Here is a 9396-nt window from a genome sequence, read left to right as displayed (position 1 = left end):
ATGAAAGAAGGTTTTGGGATTACACATTTCTGTTTGTAACACTTTCCACAATGTCTCTGGACGTGAAGCAGTGAAACACAGAAAAAAATTTGATTGGATACTTCAAACCAATGATTTCACATTTCTTAGTGGCTCACAAAAAATAATATTCTTATTAATATGAGGTAGTGAAGACTTCTTTTATTACATATGCCAAAAGTTCAGAAAAGAATTAAGCAAATGGAAAAATTAATAATAAAAGTTTTCTTAGAAGCCTTAGCTAACCGTATTGACTTCAGCAGTGAAGGGAGGCCAAAACTTTTTGATGTAAATTGTGATAGTATTTTTACTCCCTAAAGTGATTTGACAGAGCCCATTCGGCTCACTACAATGCAGAACTGATTGAGTGAAGACATGAAAATACATTCCACATCCAAATGAGGCAACTTGAAGAGTTTTAAAAGAGAAATAATGAAGATGTAGCAGTGGTGGAGCCAGTATGGTCGTTCAGCTTCACAAGACTGGAAGCCAAGAAGCTGTGATTAATTGGAACTCTGGCAAGAGCTAAGAGTAGGACATAGAAGTAGGACATAGAAGCATTTTCCTTTTGTAACAGACACTTTCTTCCAAGGTATGGGTGATTTAACTCTATTCTCCTCCATACATCTTGGTGAACAAATGCAAAACCAAGAGAAAAATAATCTATTAAAATAATTTTGCATAGAATAACTTCACTGTTCCTGATATGGTACCTAAGGAGAATCTTAAGATAGAAGATAAAAAGTGCAGTATTTTTTGGTTTCCTCTAAGCATCTTCTTAGCAAAATATATCTTTGAGGTTAGACAATTCTGATTGAACCAACAAATGATGGAGTACATATTTTGGTGGGCACTTTAGACAGAAGAAGTCTTTCAAGGTAAAAGAAACATATATATAGCCAAATATTTGTGATCACAACCTCTTGGACTGTTTTCTAGAGACAAAGTTTTACATTAGATTTCTCCTTATTAACACAGATGTTGTTTCATGGCAACCAAACACAAGAGGGAAGTTTTATGGACTCACTTGGCCAATTAAACAGCATGAAAGAAGAAAATGACAAATAATATTTGATGAAATTACTTTGACCAATTACTTTGCCAGAAGAAAGAAGGAAAAATATAATTCAAAATCAATTGACTTAAAAGTATGAAGAAAGAATAGTGAAGAGCGATTAGAGAAAATATAGAGGATTGTTTTCTTTCCAGTGGAGTACTGGGTTCTTGATCTTGTTTCTTTCATTCTACCTCACAAGCTACCAAGTGTGTCTCAGGACTGGATTATCCAGTTCAGACAGAAAACTCGTAGAAGTAAGATACTGTATGCAGCAGATATAGCTGATTTATAACCTTAGACAATCTATTTAATTCTGTTCAAAATTCTCTCCTATCCCAAACTTCCCTCTTTGAACAGGTTTTTTTGCTTTTCCCAAGACTGCCCTTCATTAACTGATTAAAATTTTGAGTGGTCATATTCCTACTCTCTAGAGATTGCTGTTTGGTTGTGATTTTTGTGTGTTTTTGTTTCTAGTTGTGTTTTTTAACTGAATTTTAAAAGTTTGTGCAATTGTGTTACAATTAAATATATCAATCTAATTGTCCAATGCTCCTAGATCAGAGTCACTCTTATCATTCTCAACCAACACTTTCTCCAAGATTTATTTCCAATTGACCACTTCCTTCATCATATGTATACATTCAGTATTCTAGCTGTATTTGCTCCTTGTTCATTTTTCATTCATTCTATGTCTTTACTATAATTCCTCTTTGGTTTCAACTTCCTGATAGTCATTCTGTTAAACTGTCTATTAATACTTTGAAAGGTTTATATACATTCCATGGAGTTTCAATCCTGCATATTCTTGAAATGCTGTCAGCTTATATTTCCATAATTCATTCATCTGCAGCAACAATTTGCAAGACTGGAGACGGGAAGCACCTAAACATGATTTTTTCTCAACCTTTTGAAAGATTAATCTTTAGTCAAAAAGAAAGTTAAAAAATGGCTTAGAATGTATTCCTAACTATGCATTTTTATAAATGGCTTTGTACAATGGTGTGATTCTTTTATTTTACATGGAATATTATTTTCTACTACCTATAAGTTTTGGAAAAAGAAGAAAATTAAAATTTATTCCTAGATAGGAATATGATAGAAATAGAAGACAGATATTATGTTTGTCATATCTCTGATTAGTACCCATATTCAAGACTTAAAGTCAGATTTCTTACTATGTTAGACAGATGGAAAACAAAAATAACATATGATAAGACAACTATTTGTGATTGTTTAAAATGTACCTTATTAAATGATGAAATTTATTAGCTAACGTTTGGGTTTGAAATTAGGAGGCTGACATATTAAACACATTTCTGAAAAGCCCATACTGAAAAACACAAATTGTGGGTGGTACTATTTCTACACTTTAATGAATGGTTGAACATGTTTGGCATTAGTGCTGTGTAAATAATTCAACTCTATTGTAACTTGCTCCCTACACTTGAAAAACTTGTAATGTCACTAAGTATCATCAACTTGTCAAATGTTATTTTGGCGAAAGTGATTTAAAAAAGTTTATTTGAAAAGGAATATACTTTCAGGAGATTAAATCTAGATTATCATTGGTTTGAGAGTGACATTTTTATACCATAGAACCATGTTGTACTGAAGTCCCAGTTTTTTGAAGCACTCCTTAGTGCTTCAAATGTTTTTCTGAATTACATTTGACCTCTAAGTCAAGTTTTCTGGCTTTGGTAGACCAATTATAGATCTATCCTTCTAGGAACTATTTTTTGGCCCACTAATGTTGGAATAAAATCTTTCATTAATCATAGGTGAGGAGTATTAAATATAATCTTATGACACTTTGTGAACTTGTTCACTCATATGGGCTGGTCATCTGTAAGTTGAATATTTGAATTACAGTACTTTCTCTCAAATTTTGTGATCGCATCCTTCATTTTAAGTTGACTTGCATTTCACAATTGATTACTGCTAATTCCTGCATCTCAAGGAATTGGGGCCCTGAAATATAGGAAATTCAAATTGAGATGGGTCTTCAATTACTTTGTGTTGATATGTTGCATGGGCCTTGGTGAAAAGTCTTGCCCCTGTTATCTGCTGCTGCAGGTAACTGGGCCTTGGGATCCTAGGACCCATGGGTAATGCAGAAGAATAATATTTTTTAGACATCTTAGCAAAATTTAGGCATAATCAGTAAGAATGCTTCAGAAATATGGACAAAAACCTTTTAGGACAAGCGAGTTAAAAAAATAAACAGAGCAGCAGAGTAAAATCATTACAGATTAGAGGAAAACATTGTTTTTTTTATCATGTGGATTCAGAAGACCAAGAACAGTTTGAATGTATCACAAGTTTATACTAAAAAGATTGCATTGATACTTTTTCTAGTCTAATAGATATTTGAAACCTAAATATTTATATTCCAATTCTATTTATTGGAGTAAATAAATATCAATTTATTTGTCAAATTATCAACTAATTCTAGTAAGTTTCATTGTGTGAAATATAAAATCAGCACATATAAATATAAAATATATAACTATATATAATATGATTAAAAGACACACGTTTTGTATTGTTCTGTTGTAGTTACTGTATCAAAGGCAACTCTGTTTTAAAGTATGATTCTATTATCTCTACTTCAGTGTTTGATACAGTTAGACCTAAACCTTTATCATTTGTAGATTTACAGCATGGAGGCAAGAGGAAACACTGTGATTAAAACATTATCAATTTAATGCCTAATAACGAGGAGAAACATATGCACTTCTCCTGCAACTATGAAAATATTTGGTGATAAAAAGGCAGTAGTGTAAGTTCCTGCCAGGAACTTACAGACAGGCCAGGACATTAAGTAATCATGCATACGAACAATTTTTTCACCTTCTTGGCTTTAGCTACTTTTAAATGGAAGGTAAAATAAACAATTACATTTTAATAAAATACCTTCTTGTCTGAACAGTTCTGTTTGAACTGTTCATCCCTCTATGATCCCTTGTAACCAAGATTAGTTTTGTTCTAGTAAGAAAATCTTTGCTGTCAGGGTAAGGTATTCTGGTTGGTCTGTTCCCACATGGAAGAAGGGTAAAGGCTCAGGTAGACATTTGTTCCAGTAACACCTCATTTGGGAAAATGTCAGCTGAAGAAGTTTAGAAGTAGCTCTTAAGCAACGCTTACTTTGTATCCATTAGGTCCACAAAGCTGGATAAATAAGTACTTGAAAAAGCCATCACCTTTGGACCTAACAATAAATAATAGAGAGTATGATCAAATTCCAAATAAAAAGACTTAAGATACTCATTGGCAAAAAAAGTTTGCAAATGTGAGCAATCGACTGATCAATATAATTTTTTCCACTATTCACAGAATTTTAGGGAAATAAGATCGATAGCATTGTTAGGAACAATAAGGTTTCCTTGTTACAAGTAGGCACCCATAGATATAAGCCTGTATAAAGATTGCATCATTAACTATTAAATTTAGAGGATACTACATGCTTCAGCAACACGTATACTCAAATTACAATACAGAGATTAACATGGCACTTGCACAAGGATAATATGAAAATTTGAGAAGTATTCCATATTTTTCATTCTTCAGATGCAAGAAATGAAAAAAAGTGATTAAAAAGATGATTACAAAATTACAAGTGTAACAATACACGTAATTCATATAATTAAATTTAGTTTGACATCAGTGTATTAAATCACCTCAGAAAGGCATTTACATAGCATAAAATTTACAAAACTTTTCAAATTAGACAACATTGTCATTTTATCCCAAAGAAAAATAATATTAAGACGTAGAAAAAAAGGAATCAAACTGTTTCTATATGGAATGCAATCGGAAAGGACACATTAATGAACCTATATATTATAAAATAATATATAATTCAAAGTATATCTAGGAGAAAATAAATTATGAACATGATGCAAACATAGAATATAGAATATTTTAAAATATACTTTTTCAGACAAGCACGAGAAATATTTTCGTTTCTGTACTACTCATTTCAACAGGTAAATTAAAATTATTTCTTATTAAAAAATCACAAACTTTGAAGAAATTATTATACATGTTTACAAATCTATTGAATACATTTTTCCATCCAAGGCAGGCAATTCACTTGGAAGAACTCCGCGGAATCCATGAATTTTTACAGTAAAATATTGGTGCTGCCGGGCACTGGTGGTTCATGCCTATAATCCTAGCTACACAGGAGACTGAGATCTGAGGATCATGGTTCAAAACCAGCATGGGAAGGAAAGTCTGTGGTACTCTTATCTCAAACAAACCACTAGAAAACTGGAAGTGGAGTTGTGTCTCAAGTGGTAGATGGCTCACCTTGAGCTGAAGATCACAGGGATAGCACCCAGGCCCAGAGTTCAAGCCCCATGACCGACCAAAAAAAAAAAAGATATTGCTCTTATTTGGATTGTGAAAATATTTTGTAGGGACACAAATGATGGACTTGCATTTTTGAAATTTAAGAAACTTAACCCGACCATTAGGACTTCGGTGAACAATTTGTACAGTCTTTCACAACTTCATAGAGGTAGTGATACATACTTATCCTTTTGGCAATATCAAATACAGTTTCTTCTATGTTGTTCTTCAGGCCTGGATTTATATAATGGTTCAACAGAAGGCGATCCAGAGTATCTTTGCTATCTCAATTCTCAACAGCAAGATATAAGGGTGTCAAGAGTCCTTTAGTTTGGGGAAGTGTTACTGTGGCTCAAGCGGTAGAGCACTCCCCTTGAGCTGAAGAGCACAGGGACAGCACCCGAGCCCAGATCTCAAGCCCCATGACCGACCAAAAAAAAAAACACAACAACAACAAAATTCAAACAAACAAAAATATTTGGGCTGGGAAAGTGGCTCAGTGGTAGAGCGCTTTTCTTGCATACATGAGGCCCTAGGTTCGATTCTTCAGCACCACATAAGCAGAAAAAAAAAGTGGGAAGTGGTGCTGTGGCTCAAGTGGTAGAGCAGTAGCCTTGAGCTGAAGAGATGAGGGACAGCGTCCAGGCCCAGAGTTCAGGCCCCACGACCAGACCAAAAAAATTTTTTAAAAAAGAGTCCTTTAGTATGGGCATTGGTATCTGTATCATGATGAAGTAAGAAAGAAGCCACTCTGCTATTATTCCACGTATATGCACTGTTCAGGGGTGTCCAGTCATCTACAGTTATTGCATGTGCCGCTTGAGACACCAACTCACTGACAATGTCTAAGTGTCCACCGTAGGCTTCTCGACGAGGGGTATACTCATCATCATCCCTACTATTCACATAAGTGGCCTTTTGGGAAAGAAGTCTCCGCACTGTAGTAAGCTGAATATTTTCGGCAGCCCAATGAAGAAATACGGTTGGATCCTTCTCCAATATTTTTTCTTGCAATTGATACCATTCCTTACTTTTTCATCTTGTTCCCCATATTCCTAAGAATTGCCTAACCAGAGACTTTGAGTGCCAGTGGGAATGAGGTGTCCATGTATTTCCCTAATAGTTCACATTGGTTGAACTGGTCAGAAATATCTGGTGACTTTTCTGCAACTGTTTATTCACCATGATTTATTTTCTCTTTTTCCAATTTTACTATTCGAAATTATTCTAACTGGAGAGTAGGGAATTGATGGAGAGCAGAGGAAAGATATTCCTCCATATTCAAATGTACACACTGAAAATGAGGACCAGTGATGTCTTCATGTGCAGCTTATTCTAGGCATGAGAAAATAGGAAATAATGCCTTCTATATAAATGATTTGGGAAATGGCAGAGCAAAAAGTGAAATGATACAACCAAAAATATAAAAGCAAAATAAATTAGTATAATTATGGAGCAATCATATTATGTATGAGAACCATGAAAGGGAGAGAGAAAGAAAGAGACAGATGTGTAATGACGTAGCTAGCCACAAAATCCATGCCTCTGATCAATTTGTAGAACAAACAAAATTTTATTTTTTAAAAGAGATGGAAATCGAATTTATGTATTTACTTGAAGTTAGTAAATACATTTTTAGTAGCCTACGTAAAGAGACATATCTTTACCAAATTACAGACAGTAAAATAAATCCTTTCTAGTTCTAGTAACAGATCTGACTGAAATCAGTTGAATCATACTTTTCTTGTACAATGAAGGAATAAGAGGGCAGTAAAGCAGCTAGAGAAGGCAGGGAGATTGTATCTGTGACAAAACTTTGTGGAAATTGGTACTGATGATTTCTTACTGGAAGCATGATTCTGAAGTATTGCTTGCCCATTCTGAACTATTGATTTGATCATTATATTCTCCAAGAAGAAAGTGAGAATTGATAGTGAAGGACTACTAACACATTTTGACCTTCTCACTGAGCACTTTCAATCATCAAAATCACATGAAGACAATAGACAGGCCTACTTTTTAGATGAAAGAAAGTGTCTTATAAAAACAAGGAATGTATGTAGTCATGCAAAGGACTTCTATTTTACCAATGCCTCATACATTTTTCTAATGTTGGGTACCAATAAATAATGGATCTATTAGAAAGCTCTTAAGGCTCATATGTTCAATGGTGGGTTCTCTTACACTATATCATGGTATTTTTTGTGTATGGTTTTAAGAATAAATTTACATTACTAACTTGAATTTCTGAAATGACAGTATCATCACTGTACATCTTGCTGCTATACTCTCATTTTAAAATTACCATCTAAGTATGTGCATTAGATAACTATATAAGAAAAAGTAGAAGCCACACTGATGGCTTATGTCTTTAGTAGTAGTTAATCAGAAAGATGAAATCTGAGCATTGTGGTTTGAAAGGAGACCAAGAAAAAACAGTCCATTAGATTCTGATTTGAAAGTAACCAGCAAAAGCTAGAAATGGAGCTGTGGTACAAGCAGTAAAATGCTAGCCTTGAGAAAACTGAAATAAAAAATAAATTCTGGGACAAAGCCAGGCCCTGAGTTCAAGCCCTAGTATTAGCACCAAACAAATAAATTAATTAATAAGGTAATTAATTCATTAAAACTAAATTAAGTGGTCACATGTGGGGAGGCAGGTAAAATGTAACATGCGTGGTAATGGTTTATGTATTATTTTGTAATAAGGTATATTATCATTTGTCCTAATCACTAATATTTTATTTGGACTTTTTTGTACAAAAACCCTGAATTTAGCATGTGTGTATATATGTGTGTACATGTGCGAACATGTGTGTATGTGTATATGTGTACGCATGCTGTTGCAATGTTGCTTGCCAATGTGGACAGGGTGAGGCTGAAAAAAGCTAACTGTTTTGCAATGTTTTTATTTATCAGTGTTCTGTCATGTCATTTCAGTGGAACCAACCTTTGTACATATTATTTGTCTAATAATAACATCATAATCAAAGCATTTACAATATTAAGTTAGAAAAAGAGACAGCTTTCAGTTCTTATTGAATGTTAGGTAAGAATATACAGACATAATTAGTTAGTAAGTTGTTGATATAAGATGATTGTCAGTACAAAATACGTATTTGACCTCTTAAATTTGTTATACTTTTAAGATACACTCATGGAGTGATTTGGACCGACTTGACCAAACAGGTATTACTCTCTGATTATTCCTGTGAAACACAAGTTGGATAAACTCTTTCCGGGTTTCTGTTGAAAATCACTTTCTTTGCAAGATTATATCTATTCTCACTAAGAGATAATCCAACCCATATTAAGTTTGAATATCCCATCTTATTCATTGAAAACAAGTATTGTGGATATGCTTGTTAGATATTCCTTTCAAAAACGAACAAAGAAAAAGCAAGTGTTATGTCCAGATTGTGGATGCATTGGAAGGTGTTTTGTACATGCACAGGTATCTTTACTAATGGCCCTTTTGTGGGAGAAACTATGGCAACTTTAACAAATAAGGCTTTTTGAATATCTGTTCCAATATACATAACATCTCAGAGCAAGTCTTGCAATTTCTGAAAATCCTTTGAATATTTTATTATTATTTCAGTTCATTGACTGTAGAGCTAAAATTTCTGAAATATTGTTAAGATCTGAAAATGTAAGTGGGTATATACGCTTTTTTATGCTTCATTTTATGAAAACCCAGTTTTTATGAAAGTAAATGGAATAGAATAAAAGAATTAAGTGAATTGGGTAAGCTAATTATTAGTATAATTTTGTTTTCTATTAATAGTCCATTGAATGTAGATGATGCAGTTAAATTATTTCCTCTCTACTTCAGTTAGTTTTAGAATCTTTATAGTTATGAGTGAACTTTTAGTATAAATAAAGGTCTTTTAAAATGATGAGGATTAACCTTGTGCTTTTTGTCCTACTCCCAAGAAAATGAGTTATTTTTAAGTGTTAATAGTTTA

General features: G+C 33.4%; 1 pseudogene; it reads left to right on the top strand.

Annotated features, from left to right (window-relative positions):
- Positions 1–4535: 4535 nt before the first annotated feature.
- LOC138810722 (U6 spliceosomal RNA) lies at positions 4536–4632 on the top strand (annotated as a pseudogene).
- The last annotated feature ends 4764 nt before the right edge of the window (positions 4633–9396 follow it).

Source organism: Dipodomys merriami, unplaced genomic scaffold (genome assembly GCF_024711535.1).
Source record: "Dipodomys merriami isolate MVZ:Mamm:240054 unplaced genomic scaffold, mDipMer1.0.p SCAF_507, whole genome shotgun sequence".
NCBI lineage: Eukaryota > Metazoa > Chordata > Mammalia > Rodentia > Heteromyidae > Dipodomys > Dipodomys merriami.
This window is presented reverse-complemented; position numbering and strand designations above follow the sequence as displayed.